General features: G+C 45.8%; 1 long non-coding RNA gene across 1 annotated transcript; it reads right to left on the reverse strand.

Annotated features, from left to right (window-relative positions):
• Positions 1–21165: 21165 nt before the first annotated feature.
• On the reverse strand, positions 21166–24964 carry LOC143273480 (uncharacterized). Its single transcript, XR_013051604.1, has 2 exons — positions 24667–24964; positions 21166–21681 (listed from the first exon to the last, which is right to left on the reverse strand). It is a non-coding gene; the product is annotated as an uncharacterized LOC143273480 (long non-coding RNA).
• Positions 24965–25182: the final 218 nt, after the last annotated feature.

Genomic DNA, 25182 nt, shown 5'->3' on the forward strand with positions numbered 1-25182 from the left:
TTGTTATGGAAGCTCAAGAAAGCAGTGAAGTGAGCAAAATAAGGCTTTCAAATCTAAGATGATTAAAACGTCAAGCCTGTGAGAACATATCTCACTATCCAATAACCAGGGAAAGGTTCCCTGGAGGGACTGGGCTGGAATGTGTTTTTAAATGAATGGTTGTTTTAATCATAATGCTCCAGCTGATGATGAGGACGGGTGGGTGGAATGCACTAGTAATAATTATTACATTAGTAATAATGCATAACGGTGACAAGGACATCATAGTAGTCCTCTGGCATGGCAGTTCTTGGTTCTTGCACAGAGGTTTTATCGCTCTTTGAGATTTATTTTTATTTATGTGTGTGTATGCATGTGTGCATGTGTATGTAGATGTCTGGAAGAAGGTATTGGGATTACCTGGAGCTGGAATCAAGGAGACTGTGAGCCATCAGAAGTGGGGTTTAGGAACAGAACTAATATTCTCTGAAAGAGCAGCAAGTATTCTGACCACTGGGACATCTCTCCAGCCCTAGTTTTTTTTTTTTTTTTTTAATCTTATTTTGGTATGCTGACTTGAAGTTGTGTAAATGCCTTCAATACATTCCATTTCTTCATCCCTAAAGTTGACATCGTTTAAAAAAAAAAACTCAAAATATGTACCCAGAAGCCATTGCTGCTGGATCAAAGATAGCAAAGGAAAAAAAAATAATCTGTTGCAAGGAAGACCCAAACTCTGGAAATGCCATTATTCTGTCATGGTGAGGTTGTGAACATTCAGGACAGGAAGTCATCTGTTGTATTCATCTTTCATCATCCCCTCTTCAGACTCTTTCTTTTAAAAGTACAAGCAATCCCAGCAGGGGTAACACATAAATCAATACAACATGGGCAGGATACATTACTGTCTGAAAAAGAAATTGCGGTGGAGTCAGACAGACATGAACTGGAATCTAGGCTCCATCACTCACCAGCTCAACCATATTATACCAATAGCCATTCTCTTGGTGTCTCAATTGACTCATTTGTTAAATGGGTGTTAGTAGCAACTCTTGAATTTTAAATAAAAGGCTGGCACAAAAATGACATTAAATTATCAGCCTCACTTTCTTCTGCATGTGGTTCTTTCTCTTAGAGGATGGAAGATGTGTGACGGGGGACAAGCCCTCTGGAGCGGCAGTGGAGTGATGCCCGGAGGCCTTGCAATGGAAGAGTTTCACGATGGGTCTGTCTGTTATCAAGCTACAGATGACGGAGAAGGTGCTTCCTCCTCCACGTGGCTTCAGTGAACCCCACTCCTGGGAGCTTCCTACTTTCCTCCCTGAGTCCCCAGAGCTACTGGGACAGAGAGTCGCAGCTCCCTAGTAGCTGACCAGCAGTGGGCAATGGAGGGGAATCTTTCTCTACCTTTCCTTTCTAAAGTGGAGGGTCACATTATAGAGAACAGAGGAATCCACTGTGAGGAGCAGCAGCCCAGCTTGCCAGTGGAGCCCTCTCGGCAGGCTGCAAGTCGATTAGTACACAGAGAGGAAGCAGACCTTGCTCCCATGCATCGGACGAGATAGTTCATCTTTCCAGTCATCACGGGTCCATTTCATTTGTTTGTCTGTCTGCATTTGAATGGCGGGTCTCTCACACCAGGTAAATGCTCTGCCATCTGCTGTGGGATGTCTTTCTGCATGCTGTGAATATGTGTTGCTCTCATTAGTTGATAAATAAAGCAGTTTGGCCAGTTGAGAGGCAGAATAAGGTTAGGCAATACATTCAAACTGAAGACAGAGAGGAAGAAGGGTGGAGTCAGAGAGACACCAGCCTGCCTCCGAAAGAGCAATAAGATGCCAGCAGACCAGTAACTCCACAGCCACATGGCAACATATAGATGAACAGAAATGGGTTAATTTAAGGTGAAAGAGCTAGTTAGCAAGAAGCCTGAGCCATAGGCCATACAGTTTGTAATTAATATAAGCCTTTGTGTGTTTACGTTGCACCGAGCAGCTTCAGGACCTGGTAGGAAACAAGAAAACTTCTGTCTACACCCATTTTAGACCTAAACTGAACCAGAGGGAAGATCTGACCTTCGAACACAGTCACTAAACCCTAGTCAAATTCATTAACTCTGGTTTACTCAAATCCAAAGAATCTTTACGAAATTTTCAGAACTTGGACAGATACCAACAAATCTTTAGACTCTCCATGTCCAGAGCACATGGGCAGCCACCTTGCTTAAAAACACCCTTTATACTACATTCTCCCTCACCCCTCCCTATCCCAGACATCTGCCCAATGCCCAGGAGAGTGGGTTCTCTCCCACCCCCGGCTGTCCCTGCACATCCTCCTCACTCCAGTGGCTCCCAGTCTCTGCCTGGGCCACCCAGGGCTGACTGCCACTGTTCTGGCTGCTACTGAGTCTGAGGATCTTGCCAATGGAAACTCCTGGTGATAAGTTAATTTCCAGAGAATTCTGAGAATGGAACCTTTCTGCCACCCCAATGCTGCTTTCGGAAATACCTTGTTCCTCAGCAATGAGCTAAAGTCCATGGAGGTGGCCAGCCAGGTTCCTGCTGCTCCAGAAAGCTGTCACGCTCATGAAGTATTCTGCTTCGAAGGCACAAGGACTTTTCTCTCTCAACTTTCTAGAGCAGCCGTTCTCAACCTGTGGGTTATGACCTCTTTGGGGTGGAATGACTCTTTCATTACCTATCAGATATCCTGCATATCAGATATTTACATTAAGATTCATAACGGTAGCAAAATTACAGTTATGCAGTAGAAACAGCAATTTCGTGGTTGGGGGTCATCACAACATGATGAACTGTATTAAAGGGTCGCATCATCAGGAAGGTTGAGAACCACTGGTCTAGAATCTTCAAGAGTGTCTTTGTCTGTTCTCAGGGCCCACATCCTAGGTAAGCACTCTTTCACTGAGCTACATCTGCAGCCCTCTTTGTATGTTTCATTTTCAGACAGGATCTCATATTAAAGGCTCAGGCTAGCCTTGAACTCTTTTTGTAGCCCAGACTGGCCTTCTTAAGGGTCTTAGCCTCCTGAATTGCTGGACTCAGAAGCCTATGCCACCAGACTCTTAGTTCCAGGAAGGGCCCAACTCTAGGCTCAGCCTCTCAGTGACGTCTCCCATGAAGTGTGAAGGCTGAACAGCAAGATGATATTATTCTTGTCAGGCCCAGTCAGACAAAATCAAACAAAGGACCAGGAAGTGCTGAAGGAGGAGGGACTCCTGTTTTCCTGGTAGAGTCAAGGACGTTCTTGAGGCACTTGGAAAATTCCCCTCATTCTACAAACATCCTGTGTGTGCACACCACACACATCTGCATAGAGCTCGGCAGCAGAGCTTATCTTTAATGCTCATGAAGACTACAGTTTGGACAAGATGCTTCTGGCAGAGCACATGCCCAAGCAGGACAGTACCAACTCCTGCCTGTGGTCTGCTCAGCCACTGAACTTTGTAGTCAACACTTATATAAATGTCTCTCTCTGTTGCCTTTAAATTTTTCCTTTCACTTCAATTAAAACAAAAACAAACAAACACACAAAAACAAATAAACAAAAACCCACGTCTGTGGTTTACTGTGGCTTCTACATTCCCATTGCAGTATTCATCTTGTCCCAAGTCAATATCGGTGTATCTGAAGAATGTCTATTATTTAGGTTGGCAAAATGCTACAGAGATTGGCAGCCACGCCTTACATCCCCTACACTTCTTTGCTAGTGCCAGCAAATGAGTCCTGGGCTTTGCTCAAACCAAAAACAAAATCAATCCACTGACCACCACCACCAACAAACAAAACGCCACCATGTCTTTGCCCAGGCACACTAGAACTCCTCATGACCTCAGCTCAGAGCCCCATGTACACGCCCCCAGGCTCCCACCGTCTTTCTTGAGGGGTCGTGGGAATAGCTGTGCTCGGCTTCCTTCAGCTTCCTCACTCACTTCCTTCGTGTGGTTTAGGGTTGCAGTCGGCTGACCAAGATATGGTTGGCTTCAGGGCCAGCTTTAGGGGCCAGGTGTGGGTTAAGGAGGATGGAGGAGAGGGAGAGAAGCTCAATGGTTAGTTTCCTCTCATTGCCTCCCTGCTGAATGTCATGCTAGCCGGGATACAATGCTATCATCCGGCTTCTTTGTTCTTATGGGAATCTCGTGGTCTCTAGTCCCTAGGCCAGTCACATGCATGCTACAGAGAAGGCCATGAGAAGTCTCTAGTGTGATGACAGGAAGTCAAAGCAGCCCAGAATTCTGGGGACACAAACGAATGGATACATTAAGAGAAGAAGAGAGAAAAGGCCCTAGTGTGGGACAGGTCCCTGCTTGGGGAGGTGTGATGTGAACAACACCAGAGGAGTACAGGCTTTGTGCAGGTACCTTGCATCTCTTAACGTTCCCTTGTTTTACAGCTTAGGTAACTGAACCTCAGAGAGGTTCAGGAGTGTGCCGAGGTCCATAACCAAAAGGTAGAGCCAGGATCCAGACTCTGGTCTGCAGCTCCATGTGACTCCCGGATCCTGGCACTTCCTTCGAGATCCTGTTCCGTGCGTGTTCTAGGGAGGAGGAAACTCACACATCTTCTATAGAACTGGCCTGGATGTCCTCCACGCCCTATTTCTTGTTCCCATTCACGTGGTTTCCAGTCAAATATTGACAATTATCCCCAAGGCAACAGAAATGGCATGAGTCCGCCTATGTCCAGAGGGGAGGCAGGTCTGCAGTACCTACTGGCAGGAGCCCCAGGCTCAGCATGTACCTGCTGCAAACCACAGATGGCCTGAATTGAATGCCCTTGGCAAGGAAGGACATAAACAAAATGGCCGCCAGGCTCAGGGGCTTCCCGCGAGAGCGCCTGAATTATGTCTCTTTGGTAAATCTGATCTATGCAGCCAGCCCCTGGGGAGTACTAACCTGCTCTGACAAACGACCTTGAGAGAATTACAGTAGTAATATTTTCAGCTGGTTGGAGTCCGTCTTGGCCGATTTCTCCAGAGCCCGAGGTACAAACACAAGTCCATGGCTCCACAGTGCACACATGCGGACGTGTTTGCCTTGTTCCCCGTGCTGTTAGTGTGACTGTCCTCCGGCTGGCACAAACCACATCTCTTCCTCTCCCCGGTGGGAGCTTGTCTCTGCACTCCCCGCTCCCTTCTCTGGAAGTGCAGTGAAGCAATGCGGACAAGGATCTCGTTCCAAGGCCGTTGAGCAAGTGCTCACATTTAGTGACCTTCTGCACCAGTAATTCTGTCCTCTGGGGATTGAAATTGATTTTTCCCCTTTCTATATGTAAGCACAACTGGAGTGCACAGCCCTGTTACAAATGCCCATCTCAGGTGTGTGTTTAAAGGTGAGCAGTGTGACTCTTGAAAAGACAAATGAGAAAAGTTGTTTTACAGATGCCCTGGATAACCTCTATGAACGAACAAGAAGCGTGCTTCAGTCTCCGAGTGGTTTTTAATTTTTCCTTGCCATTTTTGTGTAAATGCGAGTGGATGTGTGTATTGGGATGGGGTGGGGTGTCTAAAGTTTCTGGTGAATATATGCAAATCTGTCCAAATTCTTCCCCACAAGCCTTGGACAGCCTAAGATTTAAAGGGATGGCCAAAGAGTCACTACTTGAGGGGCAAAAGTTTTAATGCTATATTTTTAATTAAATTTACTTATTTGCGTGTTTGTATATGTGTGTAGGTGCATGTGGCAGGTCCGTATCCAAAGACAACCATGGGAGTAGGTTCTTTTCTTCCATCATACGGCACCTGGGTTTGAACTCAGGTCTTTAGGCTTGCCAGCAAATGCCATTGCCCACTGAGTCGTCTCACCAGCCATATACTGTCATATTTTTAAAAAATAAAATTCATGATGAATCAAATACCAAGATTATAAATTAATAGGCAACCAGTATTATTATTATTTATCATACTTTGTTTGCTTTTTCATTTTTTTCCTTCAGGTTCCAATATAAAGCACAATATTCACTTCTTTGTGTGAATTATTAAGTTTTGTTTATCATAGATTTCTAATACATGTTTTGCTGTTTAGGATGTTTCAGAAGAGTAGCATTGGTCACCATGGCTGAGCTTATGGGACTTCCTACACTTTTACCTCCTAGGCAGATAACCTCTCCATCCCAGCCCCTTCTAGGCATTGCATAGGGCTGTTTGGATGGTCTAAAGACACTAGCTAATATTTATTTCCAGTCACTAAACAGAAAAGGACCTGTGTAACTGTTCTTCTGGTTCATACTCTCTAACATCCTGAACAATATTCATATTTGTCCATTATTATAACTACAGTCATTTTGAATGCTTTGTTCATTCAGGTTGCTGTAGCAAAGTATCTGACTGACTGGGCACTTTATAAAGAAAGGAGGTTTTTGTTAACTCAAAGCCCTGAGGTCCAAGAACCCAGCCACAGCCTCAGATTCCAGTGAGGACAAATGGTGGATTGCACCATGTAGGGGATAGCTGTTCCAGCATTGACCTTGAAGTACTGCACCTAGTGAGGCAGCCAGTAATTGCCACTCAAGCCTATGACCTGTCCCTGGGGCGTGGCCAAGACAGGAGCCCTTAAGACCCGAGATGAATATGTGCCAGCTCTCTTGGCTCCTCATGATCTTACATGCTGGATTGCAGACCAAGTCAGAGTTCTCCAGAGAACCACACTGGACTGCACCTCACCTCTCCCAGATCCTCTAAGTGACCCCTTTACTGGTTGTAAGTTGCCCCGAAATAAACCTCTTTTAACTACCAGATAAACTATGTGGAGTTGCCTTGTTAGTTTCCCGCTTTAGCACCACATGCCAGGAACACATATGGGAGAGGTCACACTGTGGGAGAGGAAGCGAGAAATAGCCCAGAAAGTCAAACTCACTTTCGTGGTAGCTAACCATTAGCTTTCCACCCAAGTGACAAAACAGCTGAGATAAGCAACTTTTGAAGAGGACAGTTATTTTGGCTGACAGTTTCAGAGAGCTCAGTCCATGAGAGGGTATTGCTTTTGGACTGCGTGGCAAGGCATGAGATCAGGATGGAACAATGCCCCTCACCTCATGGTAGTGGGAAACAGGGGGGGAAGAGATTCGAGTCCTGCTGTTTCCCTTAGGCACCTCCTGGCAATGACCTCCTTCTACTCTTGGTGTTCTACCACTTTCCAATAGGCTGGTGACCACACCTCTAATGTTTGGGTCATTGGATGATTCTTTCTGAGAAGGGTACCCCAGTGATCTCCCCCACATGGGTCTTATCTCTTAAAGGTTTCTACTATCTCTCAGCACCATTGCATCAGACACCATGGCAAAAGCCCATGAACCTTTAGGAGACTACTATTCAAGCCATAATAAGTAGCAAGTGGAATGAGTGAAGTGGAATTAGTTTTCTTGGGGTTAGTGCCATTCTGTCCATACTACAAATGGTCCAAGGACTGTCCGTGTCATGGGAGGATCCACTGAGGGTCACATAGATGCGCTGTGTTTATTGTTGTCTAGTCTTCTGTGTTGATAGGCTGGCAGAAGACCCTTCCCTTTCTTTCCCCCTTGTGTAGGGCTGTTGCCCAGTTGAGCTCAGCTCCCCAAAGCACCTCCCATACACATATCACAGTCACCCATGTGGTCTCCAGTGACAGGGGTGCAGGTGCCATTTTAAATCTAGCTGTTTTTTAAGGATATGGTTGATGGCTTCTGGTTCTTTCCAAAAAGCTGGCTGTTTCATAATTGTGGAGTTGACCTCTATTCCGCAGCTCCACTGCATACCAGAGTATTTCCTGGAAACCCCATCTAATTCAAAGTGAAATGACATTTCCTGGTGAGAGATGGGCCAAGGGTTGAAAATATCACAGTCAGCACTCTGTCCACTCGTGCTGTGCTTTGTGGTCAGTCATTTAGGTCTTTCTGGGTCTATTAACTGCAAAGTCACAGGGTGACCTCGGGCGCCTGGAGTCTGATGTGGAAGAAGTCAGTGAGAGACTGCTTGGCTATGTTCTGGCTTGAACTTTTCCTGCATATCCTTTCTCATCTTACACCAGCACCACCTTCTCCTCCTCCTCCTCCTCCTCCTCCTCCTCCTCCTCCTCCTCCTCCTCCTCCTCCTCATGTATGCTATCCTTCAGAAAGTCATCTCACGTCTGTATGTCCAACTAAACCTTCCCAGGCATACCTCCTTAATCATGTAGCGCTTCTTCTGCCACCAAAGTGACCGTTTTCAAATGCTGATATGATTCTGCAATGTGCTTTTCTAGAGTCCTGTTCAACTCCTAGTGCAGAAGGTGAAGACACGCGGGGTCTTCTCTTTGCCTCTGCCCACCTGTCTGTGCTCAGAGCTCGGTGATCTCTCTGCTTGGGACCAGCTCAAACTTGGGGCTTTGGTACACATTTCTTCCCTGGGATGGTCCAATTTTCTGCCCGAGGATAACTGCCAGGCTGGCAGCCTCCTTACAGCTGGGTGAGGACAAAGTCTTAAGGGCCAGCATGAGCACTCTTATTCATTGCCCTGGGTGCCATGTCCCATTCTCTGGCATCCCTGGCAGAGCTCCTCCTATTCACATTTCACTTCAGTGGGATCCCTGCATCTCCTGGTGACTGGGCATAGCGACAGTTGCCCGGCTAGACAAGAAGACTAGAAGAGCTTCCTGCTTTCCGTGATATCAGTGTCTCAACTCCCCTTCAATGACACTTGGGGGCCTCATAGTTTGGAGTCTTTATTGGGTTTTAGGGAGCACATGAGTTTAATTCTCACTGACATCCCCTTTTGGAGACACTTAAGATACATACTCTCAGTTTTTCTTTATGCTTGTTCTGACTTCACTTTTCAATTCATTTAAGAGGTAGAATAAGCTAGTAGTCTCTTTGGTAACATCTGGGCTCTGGAATTCCTTACAATTAGCCAAGGAATTGGTGGTGGATGTCACCTGGATAACACAGAGGGATAATCTCCAAGGGTTCTTTAACTCATCGGGAAATGGCAGAGCATTGTAGTGGGGATGTGTGTGCCCTAGCAACCATAGGTGATCGTGGAGGTGGATGCAAGGGGAAAGTTGTTATTAGCAAGTGAAGAGGATGACGGGGGATGCTCAGATCAATAATTCTTGGCGACAGGATCAATAGCAAGAGTGACACCAGTCCAAGATTAAACAGACAGCTGTTGGACAGATGCCCTTGCAAGAGTAATTTTACACAAGGGGCAGTGACTATTACACTGGGCTGTGCGTCTGCCAGACTGCGAATAGTCCTTTCCATCAGACATACATTCATGACCTCCTGTCCATCATAATCTCGTGGTTTTAACTATTAGTTTATTTATGAATCAGTATGTCATGTGTATGTTGGTGCCCACTGAGGCCAAAAGAGGTCTTTGGATCCCCTGGAGCTGTAGTTACAGGCAGCGGCAAGCCATCTGACATGGGTGCTGGAGCATGAACTCAGCTCTTCTGGCAGAGCAGTGAGCATCTTAACTACTGAACCGTCTCTCCGGCTCCAGTTTACAGACTTTGGAGACAGGGTTTTATTATGTAGCCCAGACTGACCTCAAACTCACAGTCTTCCTACTTGAGCATCTCAAGTGCTGAGATTTCAGGCATATGCCACCACCCAGCTCCCCCAGCAGCATGTTTTAGTCTCTTGTTAGACTTTGATGAAAGTTGGTTGTTCTGATTCTGACAACATTCACAGGAGAATGTTATCCTGCTTCTCTCTTCTTCTTGGCTGTGAGGGGTTGGTAGGGGTAGTGGTCAGGATTTGGTGGCCCAGGACAATTGGCAAAATAATTGACATTTGCTTTTCTGGTAAAGTCAAATGTTCATTGTATGTATGAAGTTTTTCATATGATTTTCACTGTTCATCGCTGTTTTGGTGAGTTGACTCCCGAGGTTGGTGTTGGGTTAGAGGCTCCCAGGGACAGAACTGGGTCAGACCTGCAGGGTCTTCTTAGAGAGATGTGAGTGCTATCACCTGGCAGAGGCAGGAATCACATAGCCTGTGGTCTCTCTGTGACTCGGTGGGTAATGGCTCAAAGTTCAGGACAGATGTTATTGGACCAATTAAGCAGTTAAGAGTCCAAACACAAACTCTACATTTTCATTGTACCGTCCAAGAGTAGGCGGTAATTTTTATTTAAGCACACACAAACCACAGAAGTCTGACCGCCATTCCTGTCAATGCATGGAGCTGTTCTTTGTGTGTGAGAGGTCTCCCTTAGTTGCTACTTGGGGAGCCATGTGTGGGCCCGTGCTGGCAACAACCAGTCACTAGGGCAATGCTTTCTTGGCAAGCATGGTGTATGCTGGGGGTTGGTGCTGTGGGACGGTCTGTATGTCAAATTGCTCTGATTGGTCAATAAATAAAACACTGATTGGCCAGTGGCCAGGCAGGAAGTAGGTGGGACAAGGAGAGGAGAATTCTGGGAAGCAGAAGGCTGAGGCGGAGAGACACTGCAGCCGCCGCCATGACCAGCAGCATGTGAAGACGCCGGTAAGCCACCAGCCACGTGGCAAGGCATAGATTTATGGAAATGGATTAATTTAAGCTATAAGAACAGTTAGCAAGAAGCCTGCCACGGCCATACAGTTTATATGCAATATAAGTCTCTGTGTTTACTTGGTTGGGTCTGAGCGGCTGTGGGACTGGCGGGTGACAAAGATTTGTCCTGACTGTGGGCAAGGCAGGAAAACTCTAGCTACAGGTTGGGGTTGAGGGGAATCACAGTGTCCTGGTGGTTTTGGAGAGGAAAACTAGCAGATGTGCCCCGTGCCTGACTCCTTGGTCTGCCTTGGGACTCATTTGCACGTTCTACGGGGCTCTGACACCCTAAAGCACACAGTTGTTATTACTGCATGTAAGAACTCCATGGGTAAAGTGCCAGGACTTTCACATGGCCCCCAAACACAGGGGAAAAAGCTTTGAAATGGAAAATGAAGTTTAGTTTGGCATCCTCTGGGTCATTAGCCTGGATGTGTACACGTGGCCTTGCTAGGAGGTTTCCAGAAAAGCATCACTTACACATCATACAGCGTCTGCCCAAGAACAGCCTTCCATGTCACGGAGGCTATTAGAGTTCTGAGTTGGCTGGGGACCCGATGCCCTCTGTTCTGTGTCCTTGTCAGTGGAAGGACTGGATCACTAGTGGGCATCATGTTTACAAGAATTTGGTTCTGCTGGTTACACTTTGCTCCTTTTATGGCTCTACCAGCTCCCTTCTGCCCCCCTCCCCCGCCCCACCAACAAGCCTCCAATTCAACTCTTGCTCCCCCTGCACTGTCCATACCAGAAAATAACTAATGGCCACAGCTGCAGTTTGCTCTTCCGTCCCAGGCCCCTTCGTGACAAGCTTGTATTCTCAAGGGTTTCGCCTGATCCGTAACAGCTCTCCCCTATGCCGTGAGCCCAGACTCTGCTGCCACGGCTAACTTTTCATCCCACGTGGAAAGAAACATGATGATTTCTAGACGCCCACAGCTGGCCTTGGGGGCCCTGGAAGACCGTTGACGGTATGTGGGTGTGTCAGACTGTGTGCAAGCTGGCCTGGAAAGCTATATCACCCGGGTCATAGGCCTTGTGGCTTCCAAGCAGTAACACAAGCTATCTGCACTGGTCTCAGAGTGTTTTTGGAGCAGGGTCTTCAAGTCCGAATGAAGGCTGGCGTCAACTGCAAACGGAATATGAGCCTTTAAGCCTGGAGTTCACTCTGAAGGAGAGAGGAAGAGTGCGGGGATCTGAGGCCCTGAGGCCAGAGGACATAAGGCTGACAAGATGCAAAGGGAGGATTTCAAGGCAAAAAGCCATCTTTTTTTTCTTCTCTCTCTCTCTCTCTCTCTCTCTCTCTCTCTCTCTCTCTCTCTCTCTCTCTCTCTCTCTCGTACTTTCAGACCTTATTTTTATTTCTTTTTTCTATCAGCAGGTGGTAGAGCTCTCCCAGCCTTCTTAACAGCTGACCAGTATTTTCTTGCCCATGCCTTCTTCTCAGGGCCATGTTGACAGTCCCCAGTCTTTCACTCTTACATGTTGCAGTAAGCAATCTGTGCATGTATCAGTTTGCAAATGTGTGGGCTACCCATAGGACACGGACTGAGAAATGGAACTACTGGGTCAAAGGGTAGGCACATTTGTAATTTTAATAGATGTGACTGTGTTGACCTTTGAAGGCCTCCAATTTATTCCCCCAGGGTGATAAATAGTTCACTTTACTCTACACTTCACTGAGTGTCTTACTGGACTTCCGGGTCACTGCTAATCTAAGAAGAAGAAGAAGAAGAAGAAGAAGAAGAAGAAGAAGAAGAAGAAGAAGAAGAAGAAGAAGAAGAAGAAGAAGAAGAAGAAGAAGAAAAACTGGATCCGTGCAGGTTTAACTTGTATTTTGTAAATGAGTGACATATTTTTTCTAATCTTAAAGAGGAATTTATATTTACTTTTCTATGAACTTTGATATCCTTTGCCCATTTTTGAAATGGATTTTGATGGTCTTTAAAAATTAAATTGGAGGAAAATATATGCATTAGAGAAATTAGGTTTTTATGATGGGAGTTTTGTTTTTGTTTTTGTTTTTCTGACTTCTCATTTGTCTTTCTTTGCCTGTGGTATTCATTGCACCAAGAATTTTCTTTTCCTGTTTTATCTTCTTTCATGGCTCCTCAATCTTATACCACAGTTGGCAGTCGTTCCCCAGTCTTTGTACTGTACAGTTATCCCTTGCCAACCCCCAAAGAGCCAGTGCGGGGAGATCTTGGAAACCTAACTGGAGTGGCAGGGAAATGGGGAAAGACAGACACACAGACACATGTCCCGAAAAGCTAGGCTAGGGTGGGCTGTGTTCACTCTGATGGAGTCTCATCAGCCCTCAGCAAATCACTTAGGTACCGCACAGGGAGGAGCTAGCTAGCCTTAGGAGGAGTCGGCGGCCAGCAGTCTCCGGCTGTAGCATCCTGGGGGAGGCAGCCGCAGTCGCTGGCTCTCATGAACACTCATACTTGCCCACACTACCACCATTCATACTCAGACCAGAGGAAGGTTTTTACCACCTCTCTGAACATCACACCACGGGAAAAGCTTCGCCATTTCTCACGGGTCTCAGGCACTAGGTCCATGACATGGCTGTGCCCATGCCAACAGCACACATTCATTCAGGACTTCACTTCCTCCCTGCAGGCCAGTAGCACAGACTTGGCAGGTCCTGGCTGCTCAGCACTGTGTCTCTTCCTCCCCTTTGGGCAGCAGCTCTCTGGCTCCCTCTGGGGAACCCCAGGCTTCATCGGTGTCAGAAGGGCGCCCAGTGCTCACAGTTCCTTTAGCCTTTTGCAATTACTAAGGGGTACATTTTATTAAGCCAGGAGAGCCCAGGACTCTGCTGTTTTTGAGTAACTGAGCAAAAGAGCCCGTTAGATTGCCAGGCTGGAAGAAGACGGCAAAGGCTACTTTTTCATCTCTCTGTCAGTCACAACCAAGTGTGACTCTCATGTTCGATCAACTGATCCTGCCACCATCCCTAAGTGGGAGTGTCTTATGGTTCCAAAAGAGCAGCACAAACATCAGTGCCGAGGAAATGAAGACACGGTCAGAGGGAGAAATGAGCCACTCTGTGGATGAAACAGTGAGCAGGCAAGGTTGAAAAGGGGGTGTTTTCGTTCTGGAGCCGAGAGCAAGCTAGAGAAACAGGCGCTCAACTCTGCTCATCCAGTGCTGTCTACTGTGGAGGAAATGTTTGAAGGAGTACGGGAGGCTGTGGGATGTCACATTATATGTTCTTCCTCTATTCTACATGTATATGTCATGCAGTGTTGTCCTGGACCTGTTGCCAAGGCAGGTCAAGCATGACAATCTAACATCCATAAGAGAAACTCCATCTTTTCCCATGGATTATTCACTTCAGGCCTGCATACACTATAGTTCAGAAGACTGGATTCAGCTGGTGGGAAGCATTTGCATTCGGTACTGCTCGACCATGCAATGCTCTCCAGGAGGACCATTGGAACTTGTGTTGGGGCATCTTTCTGTTGTCATAATGATGAGGTGGAGGTGGCCACTGGCATTAAGTGGATGGACTGACCTGCACTTCTGGCTCACACGAAGAACCCTTCCCCAAATGAAAACAGTTCCCTCCCCAGATGAAAAACCCTGGTATACTGCAGACAGTTAGCTTGTACCATCTACTTCTCTTTTACGTGTGTGAGCCTACATGAGTGTTCTCTATGGTTTTATGTCAACTTGACACAAGCTAAAAATCATCTGAGAGGAGGGAACGTCAATTAAGAAGATGACGCTATGAGATTGGGCTATACATAAGCCTGTAGGGCATTTTCTCAGTGATCGATGGGGAGGGCCCAGCCCATTGTGGTGCCATCCCTGGGCTGGTGGTCCTGGGTTCTATAAGAAAGCAGGCTGAGGAAGCCGTGGGAGCAAGCCAGTAAGCAGCACTCCTCTTGGTCCCTGCATCGGCTCCTGCCTCCAGGTTCCTGCCCTGTTTGAGTTTTTGTCTAGACTTCCATCAGTGATGAACAGTGATGTGGGAGTGTAAGCAAAGTTAACCCTTTCCCCTGCAAGTTGCTTGGTCATGGTGTTTCATCACTGCAATAGAAACCCTAACTCAGACAAGAGTATATGTGTACCGTGTGTATGCATTGCCTGCAGAGACGACAAAAGGGCATCAGACTCCCGGAAGCTGGAGTTACAGACCCTGGTGAGCAGCCACTGAAATCTCTGAAATAGCAGTAAGCTGTCTTAACCACTGATCCATCATCTCTCAGCCCTCCTCTCCCACCCCCTAGTCTACCGTTTAATGCTCACTCACTTTCAAGGCCATGCCTTTTAGTGGAAGAGCTGAAACTGCTACTTCTACCCCAAACTTTAGTTTACTTCTTATGTGGATGTTATTTATTTCATCTTGAATCAGGTGAGCTTGATGGCTGTCATAAGTCCAGAGAATGAAATGTGTCTGGTGTGTGTGTGTGTGTGTGTGTGTGTGTGTGTGTGTGTATGTGTGTGTGTGTGTGTTTGTATGTATGTTTGTGTGTGTATGTGTATGTGTGTGTGTGTGTTCACCTTCTAATCACAATGAGTGTCATTTTTCCAGAAACAGAAAGAAGCTTTAGTTACCTGTAGGTTAGATAGAATGTATTAATATCCCAACTCCCACCTCCAGATTTTTACATACACACACACACACACACACACACACACACAGAGAGACACACACACACACACAGACACACACACACACACACACACACACACACACACACACACACACACACACACACACACACACAGAGTCCTACTCACCCCAGAAAAAAGGGAATCCACAACACACCAAAATTCTAATAAAGTCCACCTTGGTGAGCCAATGAGTTCTGACCCCCTAGGACTATCCCAGGATGCTCTGTGGGTCCTTGTCCTACCTCTTGAGTTTTAGACTGAACGTGAGCTTTAGCTTTTTGTGCATTTGGCCTAGGCCTTTGCCCTATAAATTACTGTGATTCTTGAATGATTTGTGGTGGTTTGTATGATAAATGTCCTTCATAGGCTCATGTATTTGAACACTTGGTCCCCAGTAGGAGGTGATGCTCCAGGGAGAAGTCCCCAAGTGGAAGGCAGCTTGTTACTTTCTCCAAAGTAGGAGAGGCTTCTGCTGGGGAGATATTTTCCATGTGCCAACAACTCTCTCAGCTTGCTTTCCAAACACTGGCTGCAGAAGCTGTGGCTCGTACCCTTCACGGCCAGCTTTGGATGTTCTTTGCATTGAATGGCTTCTCTGTAGAATCATCCCACACCTGGGACATTGCCACCCCTGGCCTAAAAGCAAGGCCTCAGATGTTCCAGAACACTATAAGACTCCTGTGACTTCCCACAGATAACATATCCTGCTTCAGCACTGTGAGAAAGAAAGAAAGGGCATATTTTCCTAAGAGGTATATATGTGAGAAAGAAAAGCCAGTATCTCCTCAGAATGGAGAAGGCAGAATTCCAGACGGGCTTTTGGAATGATAGGATTTGCCGTGGTTTCTTCACATCTGAAATAACTGGAAGGAAGAGTAAAAACTGGCACATTAGAGGGAAATTGTGTGCATCTAGAAGTTTTAAAATATGCATTTGCTCGCACACAGGAGCACGAGGCCTCGTGGGTTCTTTTTGCAATTGCTTTCTATTTCCCTCCAACTCAACAGCTGCAAATGGTTTTGGTAAATCGCGATGGTACATTTCCGTTAACATTAGCAAAATTTATGTCAACTGCACAGACAACAACTGTCTGCCTTGAAAGCCCCAACCTTCTCTTGCACGGAGAACACACATCTGCGTTGCACCTACTCTTCCCCGTGCACCATGGCATCACTTGTTTATCTTGTTTCAGTTTTGGTCTCCTCTGGACCCCGAAGCCTCCTTGCTCAGCCATCAGCTTCGGTGTTGATGAGCTGCTTTCTGACGGTGCAACCTCTCCATCACCTCCGCTGCCGCCACCGCCGGCTTTTTCCACCAGTGGATGAGGTTGTCCTCGCAGAACAGGTAGTTGGTATGCTGCGAAGGTGGATGATAAAATGATTTTGAAACTGCGCCACTCTGTATAACTTCAGGATGATGTCCGTTATTCTGCCATCTGAGTCTTTTTTCCTATTGAAAATATGTACAAAGGTTGGAAATCTCCCCCCATCAGGAATCATTACCTCAAGTTTGCAGGGTTTTTTTCCTGAAAGTCATGTGACACAGTCTTTAAGCTCAGAACCTGTTTGATAGACTCACTGACCGATCTCCATATTTGACCTAACCAGAAACTGAACAAGTGCTTCTCGCACTACCTGTGATATCTACTGCTTTTTATGTCCATCAGGCCATGAGCAGGTACTTCTGAGAAATGGCCAAAAAGCACACAAAGTTTTAATTGTTTCTCACATGCTCTGTGTTCATTTAGGTGCATGGTACCATTAGTTCACGGAGAAGCCCAGGTCTGGACCATACATACACATGAGCACCATACAGCCATAGTTCCTTGGAAACACCCCTTAGAGATTCAGCCTGCAAAAAACTAGCATGTGATCCAAGACGTTGTCAGCCACAATTCCTACAAGAGAGTCGTACACCTGAAAACAGAAAGACACGCAAAAACTTATTTAAAAGGCAAGGACCAGAGGCATCTGCCTGTGTGGAACCCAAGTCTCTGTGATTCAGGTACAATAACATACAACACATCTGTGGGAAGTGAATGCAAAGTAGACCATGAGAGAGAAAGTGGATTCACTATAGCGACTCAAATTTAGGGAATTATGATCAAAAATATTATAGGAAAAGTAGAACTGATCTATTTAACAAGGTTCATTCATCCACACATCAGTAAACATTTGGTGTCTACTTGGAGCTTGTCTGGGGGCTACATGAGTGCCAATGAATTAAAGGACAATGGTACTGCTGTCAGGGGACCCGTGGAGGAGGCCTGGCAGGGCAGAGGGGGCCTGGCAGGGCAAAGGGCTGGGGAGTTTTAAAGTTAGGGTTTTTTTCCAGAGAAGCCTGCCATGGCACAGCATGGTAGCATGAAAGAACTCATTCCTATGGAAAACAGAAACCATTGTTTGAGGAGTGGAACCAAGAACCTGAGCCTCTCCAAGGAAAATCAGTTCTGACAAGGGGAAGATGGGTGAAATCAACACCAGAACCAGAGGAGTCGATGAATAGCTATGTTAGACCAGAGAGCTGGCAGAGAGAGAGAGACAGACAGACAGACAGACAGACAGACAGACTGTAATGAGTCTTTCTCTGTCTCTCCAGCCAGCTCCCAAATAATGATATGGAGACTTCTTAATTATGAAAGCTCAGACTATAGCTTAGGCTTGTTCCTAACTAGCTCTTATAACTTAAATTAACCCATTTATATTAATCTACATTCTATCATGTGGTGTTACCTTTCTTCCATCTTGCACCTCCTGTTTCCTCTCTGTGTCTCCTGGCTTCTCCTGCATACCTAAATCTCTTCCACTTCCTTTCTCTTCTCAGAAATCCTGCCTATACCTCCTGACTAGTGATTGGCTGCTGTAGTGAGTAGCTGTTCCAGCTTTGACCTGGAAGTACTACACCCATTGAGGCTTCGGTAACTGTCACACCTAGAAGGCAGAGCCGAGAGAGGAGCCCTGAAGACCCAAGATCTGGAGATCTGGATGTGCCGGCTCTCTTGGTTCCTGGATCTTGGATGCTGGAGGTAAACCGAGCAGAGTTCTCCAGAGAACACCACTGGACTGCGCTACACCTTTCCCAGACCTGCGCATAAATAAGCCCTGCAGTACTTGGTCCTGCCTGGCAGTGCAGCGTTAGTGGTCCTAAGACTCTGAACTGCCCTGGAGCAGGTGGTGAATCTGCAGGTGCGATCTGTTTTTACAGAAGATGCTCACAGATATTTCTTTGTCTCAGACACATGAAAAAGTATCTCTCATAACCCTAAGACAAAACATACAGTTTTAGGGGTAAGAAGAAATATGAAGCCAGTTTATCCATAAAATTTATAGCTGATTTTCTACAAAAAAAAAATCTTGAAAACAGAAAGCTGGGGGTGAGGCATATTCAAAGTACTAAATAATAAAAACTGTCAGTTAAAAATTCTGTGTAAGGCTGGGCGGTGGTGACATATGACTTTAATCCCAGCACTTGGGAGGCAGAGCCAGGCAGATCTTTGTGAATTCAAGGCCAGCCTGGTCTACAGAGCGAGATCCAGGAAAGGCGCAAAGCTACTAAGAGAAACCCTCTCTCGAAAAACAAAACAAAACAAAACAAATCTATGTAAGGCTGTGTAGATGGCTCAGTGAATAAAATCCTTGCTATGCAATCATGAGGCCCTGAGTTTGAATCCCCAGGACCCATGCCGTATCTATAATGCCAGTACTCCTATAGCAAGATGGAAGGCAGAGACAGTGTAAGATTTTGAACTTGTGTCTTAACTACTTTTTGACTGCTATGATAAAACACCATGACCAAACAACTTATAAAAGTGTTTAATTGGGCTTACAGTTTCAGAGGGTGAGAGTCTATGATGGTGGAATAAAGACATGCCAGCAGGAGCAGCTTGAACTCACATCTTAAACTTCAAGTAGGAGGGAGAGAGCGAACTCTGGGAATGGTTGGGTCTTTGGAAACCTCAAAGCCTACCCCTCAGTGGCATCTCCTCCACCAAGGCCACACCTCCTAACCCTTTCCAAACAGTTCCACCAATAGCGAACACATGAACCTATGGGGGTTAGTCCCGTTGAAACCACCGTAAGCTGCTAGCCTGGCACACACAGAGGGAACAACAAAAAGCAACATCCCTTTTCAAACAAGTTGAAGGCAAGAAACTGTACCCAAGATAATCTTCTGATCTATCAAGTATCCTCTGGTCTGTATACACATGTTGCAGTATACATGCTCCCACACTCATACACGCACATGCGGCACACACATGTATATTATACATATACACAAAGAAGGAAAGAAACACTTTATATTCAACAAAATTTTTGAAATATGGGAGAAGGTGCTGGAGAGATAGCTCTGAGGTTAGGAATGTATACTACTCTTTTAGAGGTCCAGGGTTCAATTCCCAGCACTCATAGCCACCTATCACTCCAGATCCGTGGGGATCTAACTCCTCTGGCCTCTGTGGATGCGGGAATTCATGCACATATAGCTACACAGAGATAGGATATGTACACACAGAGAATTTAAAATGACAAAAATAAATCTTAAAAACCCACAAGGGATAAATGGAACTATCCCCATATAAATTTTGACTTGATTTGTTACTACAGACCGCCCTATAAGAAATGCTAAAAAGAAATTTTAATCTAAAGTAAAAAGCCATTGGCTCATTAATGAAATCTGCATGAAAGAGCCTAGACTATCAAACAGCCACATAGAGTTAACGTAGCATTTGATTGTAACTATTGTTCCCCACCTGACATGTGATAATTTTATGAAACAAGTTGCACAAATTTATACTGATGGGACGTAAAGATGTAACTGTGGTGATAGCAACATTGGCAGGAGTCCAGAGCTGTGGAAATGCAGGATTTTGGGATGTACACTTTTGAAACAGACATCTAGCCACATTGATCAAAGAAGAAATTGAAAGCCTAGAGAGCTTCATTAGGATGGTTACAATTTAAAGAAAGGGACACAGTCATGTTGGTAAGGATGCAGAGACATCGAGACCCTGTGTTATCACACTGATGGGCATGCCCAACCACACAGCTGCTGATGGACAGGCCTGCAGTTCCTCAGAACGGCAACCTCACTACGAGGTATATACCCAAGGGGACTGGGAATGTTAGTCAGAAAAATTGTACATGAATATGCAAACATCTTAGAGTAACAGTGCAAATGTCCTGTAGCTGATGGCTGGGTAAGCAAACTATGATGTATCTAAACAATGAGTCATTCTTAAAATAGCGATTTTATTTTTAATTGTGAGGAAAGAAGAGGACATCAGATCCCCTAGAATGGGGGTTAAAGGTAGTTGTGAGCCACTGATAATAGGTGCTGGGAACTGATTTTGTAGTCTATGGAAGAGCAGAATGTGCTCTTAACCACTGAGCTGTCTCTTTGGCCCTACAGTGAGTTCTTAATTAGCTATAAAAAGAAATAAAGTCCAGGCACGGCCAAACTTCTGAGACATACTAAAAGGCAGATGAAAGGCAATACTTACAGGACTCAAAGAAAACCTCAAGAAGAGGCAAAGGCATGCCAGAGAAAGGGATCGTCTTCTTGCTGCTATCAGGGATTTGGAGAGGAGGGATTCAGAGGGTAGGACACATTCCAAAAATTGCACAGTGGTAGTGCTTAGAAAGATTTTTAAATATACTAAAACTCATTAAGTTTTCCACATTTAAATGGCTAAAATGGTGAATTTTATGTTATAGGAATTTCATTTTAATTAAAAAGTGGGTTTTTTTTTAAAGCATAGTCTTGGTGGGTTATAGGCAAATTTGAATACTTAAACCCTCTGTCTGCAGTTGGATTAGTTACAGCGGCTGTGCAGAGATCAAATAGCTGGTAATGAGAGCATCCAGGTGTGGGCCAGCAGCATGAACAAACTCAACTTAGCTGCCAGGCACAGCAGGCATCGTGCCCAGGCTTCGTAGCACATTCTAATGGCCATAAAAATGATTTAATTTTTAGTTTATCTTAAAATCAGAATTGCAAATGAATATATAGTCATAAATCCAGTACTAATCTTTATACCAACAGTCATAAAGCACAATTTTAAGTGTTTTATTTTAATGGTGGAAGAGATCCAGGAAGACAAAAGTGCCTGGAGACCACAGATGTCAGCACGTGGCTCTGGCCACACAGGCAGAGTTAAAGAGACACAGATGGATTCAAGAGGTTCTTAGAAGATAACAATGGGTTGGTGACTGGACACGGGATCACACAGCTCGGTGGGTGGTGGTATTGACCACTGAGGTGGGAACCCATGGGAGAAGGCTGGAGGAAGACAGAGTGATGAGCTCATGTCTGGCTGTGGAGCTACCCAAGGAACTGGAGAAAAGTCTGTAAGTAAACAGCCTTGTAGTCCCGTCAGAGGTTCCATGTCTCGGCTCCCCACAACTGGTCACACAAACGGCTTCTTGACACAGAAGCTTCATTGGATGTGTTGGTCATGCTGGTTTTTTTCCTTATCTTGTATTTACTACTGGAGGCTGGAGAAATTGGAGGGTGTCTCATTCTTTTGCTCAAACAGGCAAATGTTGAAGTCATGCCAGTTGAAGAAAAACTTTGAGAAAAAGAAAACACGTACAGATAATGACCCAGCTTCCCTTTGCACACCAAGGCAGGTGAAGCTACAAGGACTAACACAAAAACAACGTACTATATTCAACCAGCCATGATGCCTGGGTCCGCATTGGAAGTGCATGGGGAGGTGGAATGCAACAGGGGCTGACTGGACTAAACTGTAAGACCAGGATGAAATAAGAGGCTCCGAAGTGTTCTAATGGGGTTTTATAATCAAAGCATTAAAAACAAAATCAGAGAAGTAAAATGAATTTGATGATGATTTGAGCAACATCTTCAGTATCTGCAGACAGCATCATCAATCAGCTCATGTTTTCAAAACAACAGCAATCCCTTTGTTTCTGATGTTACTAGTGGTGAGGGGACAAGGTGACGTACTTGTAATTTAGAGAGAAATCTATGTCATTTGTAAACCACACACACACATGCAGGCACACATGCGTGCACATGGGCTAACTTCTAAGTAGACCCTCTTTGTAATAAAATACAACCCGGCCCAACATATATTAAAGAGCAGTGAAGAGGGCGGGAGGCTCTGGCCCTGAGAAACCTCACATTATTGCTTTGAGAATTCCTTTTTCTTGAAAGATCAGTGGAAGCGCGTCCTTTGTAAAAATTAATTCTGTGCTCAGACTCTTTCATCTGTAAATTTCTTCCTGACAGTTATTAATTTTGTGGCCCATCCAGGGCCACAGAGTCTTCACCACATTAAGATCTAGCCAACTTTTTCTTCCTTTTAGCTCTGACGCCTAGGGTCATGGTCAGGCCAGAAACAATTAGGTAGAATGTAGGTCAGTTCACCGGGTGATAAATTTGCCCATTTGGCTGGAGCCTCTGAAGTTTCTGAGGCTAAACGGGACGGCAGGTGCTATTTTGAGCCAAGATGAAAGCAGAGAATCTTCAGAGTCCACAGCCGCACGGCGCTCGAGGTTCAGAGCACCAGATGCAAAGGCAGGCAGCACAGGTTCTCTGCTTCAAGAGAAGCCCGCTGTTCTAGAAGCAGCCGGAAATGAAGAGGCCGCCTCTGGCTGCAGGTTCTTTTAAAAAGAGGGAGGAGAAAGAGAGGAGTGGAGAAACTGACTGAAAGGATTTGTTCTGTGAAGAACACAGAGCATGGAGTCAAACACTGGATTCCAGCCCACTGCAGACTGCTCAGTCAATGCGCATGGTGCCAAGCATTTTGTCTCTTTGGGCCTCAGTTTCCCCATTGGAAATGAGGGTTTCAGTGCAGCTTTTAAGTCCACGTTGTAGGTGTCATTGTGCATTTTCAGTTGCTATATTGGCATAGTTGAAACTGGGTGGTTTATAAAGAAAAGAAGTTTATTTGGCTGGCAGTTCTGGAGGCTGGAGTCTAAGAGCATGGTACTGGCATTTGGGGAGGGACCTTCTTGCTGCTTCATAATCCGGCGAAGAACGTAACAGGATGTCATGGAGTGAGCACCTGACTGTTCCGAGCTCCCTGGCTTTTCTTATGGAGCCACCAGCCCCATGATGGGCTCCCCAGTCTCTTGACCTCATCTGATCCCAGGTACTTCCCCAAAGCCCATTTCTAAACACCATCATGTAAACTGAAGATTCCATTTCCATCACTTGGATAGTGGAGAACCATTTATACCACAGCAGGGGGCTCCTGGAGGATTCTTGGCAGCTACTGTGAAAGCCTTTCTACTGGGTGGTTTTTGTTGTTTGTTTTGTTTTGTTTTCTTCCAGGTTGGTAATCTTGTCTTCTTGTGTCATGTGGCAGTCAAAATAATGATGCTCCAACTATGTCCACATGCTGTGAGTGTGCTTTCATACCTAGCAAGAAGAGTTTTGGTGCAGTTAAAAGAAAAATCTTCAGATGGGGAAACCAACCTGGATTCTCCTGGCAGGCTACACGTAATTACAAGCTTTCTTCCAAGAGGTAGGCATGAGTGGTGGTGGTGGGGGGGGGCGGGGAGTGTCACATGGCGTCATGGCGGTTGACTTTGAAGATGGAGGAGGGGGCCATAAGTCAAGAGTGCAGGTGACCTCTAGAAGCTAGAAAAGGGAAGGAAATGGATTCAAGGTTAAGGTTTCTCTGACCAGCGAGATGGCTCAGTTGTTAAGAGCACTGACTGCTCTTCCAGAAGTCCTGAGTTCAATTCCTGGCAACCACATGGTGGCTCACAACCATCTACAACGGGATCTGATGCTCTCTTCTGCCGTGCTGGCATACTAGAGCACTCGTATACACAAATAAATCTTTTTTGTTTTTAATTCATGTCTTCTTTTAAAAAAGAAAAGAAGGAAGGAAAAAGAGCTAGGTGTACTGGTGAATTTTCTTTAATCCCAGAGGCAGGAAGATCCCTCTGAGTCCGAGGCCGGTCTGGTCTGCGTAGATTAAGGTTTCTCAAAGGAAGGACAACTCCAGCGGCCAGTTTGAGCCTTCTGACTTCTACAGTTGTTGCGTAATAGTCTATGGGTTTCAAAACACTGAACGAGAAGATGCTAACAGCGGCAATAGAAAGCAGCCCCGCACTGCCCCGTGTAGTGTGATTAAGCACCACAACAGCAGCATGGTCAGCTAGCTCTCTTGTCCCGAGTCCTGTGTCACCAGGGCTTCTCCTGGTCTTTCAGAGATGAGTGCTAATTTCCTCCTTGGTTGCAGCAGCTCCAGAAATACCTTCCCTGTGGTCCTGTCACTCTCAGATGATGCGGCCCATCTCTTAGAAATCAGTGGAGCTTGGCCAAGTTCAGCAGCTGCTATGGTTCAGGTTTGGCTTGCTCCAAAGGTGCATGGTCTGGAAGCTTGGTTCCCTGGATGGCTAAGTGAGAAGGCACTTGCAGGCAGAAGTTTCTGTCCTGCCCACCAGTTCCCAAATAACCAGCACAGAGGCTTAATATTAATTATAAATGCTCCGCCAGCTCAGACTTGCTACTAACTATATCTTACATTTTAATTAACCCATGTTTCCTATCTGTGTTTTGCCACATGGCTGGGTACCTTTTCTCAGTACAGCATGCCCATCTTGCTTCTCTCTGCATCTGCCAGCGACTCCTCTGACCCCATCCTTCTTCTTCCCAGCATTCTCAGTTTGGCTCTCCTGCCTAACTTTATCCTGTTCAGCTATTGGCCAGTCAGCTTCTCTATTGAAGGAATCACAGTGTCAAATGTTCACAGTGTAAAGGAATATTCCACAGGTACTAGAAGGTAGGGTCTCTAAGAGGTGGGGCCTAGTGGAAGATTGACATTGTGCCCACCCCCGGCTTTCTGCCTCACCTCATAACCCTTCTGTCTCCCACCCACTTCCACCATTGTGATGCTGTCCACCGCGGAACAGTCACCAGAACTGAGCTGTTGCCAACTCCATGCCATCCACTACTGTCTACCAAACAAACTGGTGGTTTGTTCTAATAGTAAAAGCTATGAAGAGATGTTTCATTTTTAAATCTCTGTGATGAGAAGATACTGGGGGGGGGACAGGCAGGCACAGTGGGGACAGCAGGAGCCTGTTGACTC

The sequence above is a fragment of the Peromyscus maniculatus genome, chromosome 5, assembly GCF_049852395.1.
Source record: "Peromyscus maniculatus bairdii isolate BWxNUB_F1_BW_parent chromosome 5, HU_Pman_BW_mat_3.1, whole genome shotgun sequence".
NCBI lineage: Eukaryota > Metazoa > Chordata > Mammalia > Rodentia > Cricetidae > Peromyscus > Peromyscus maniculatus.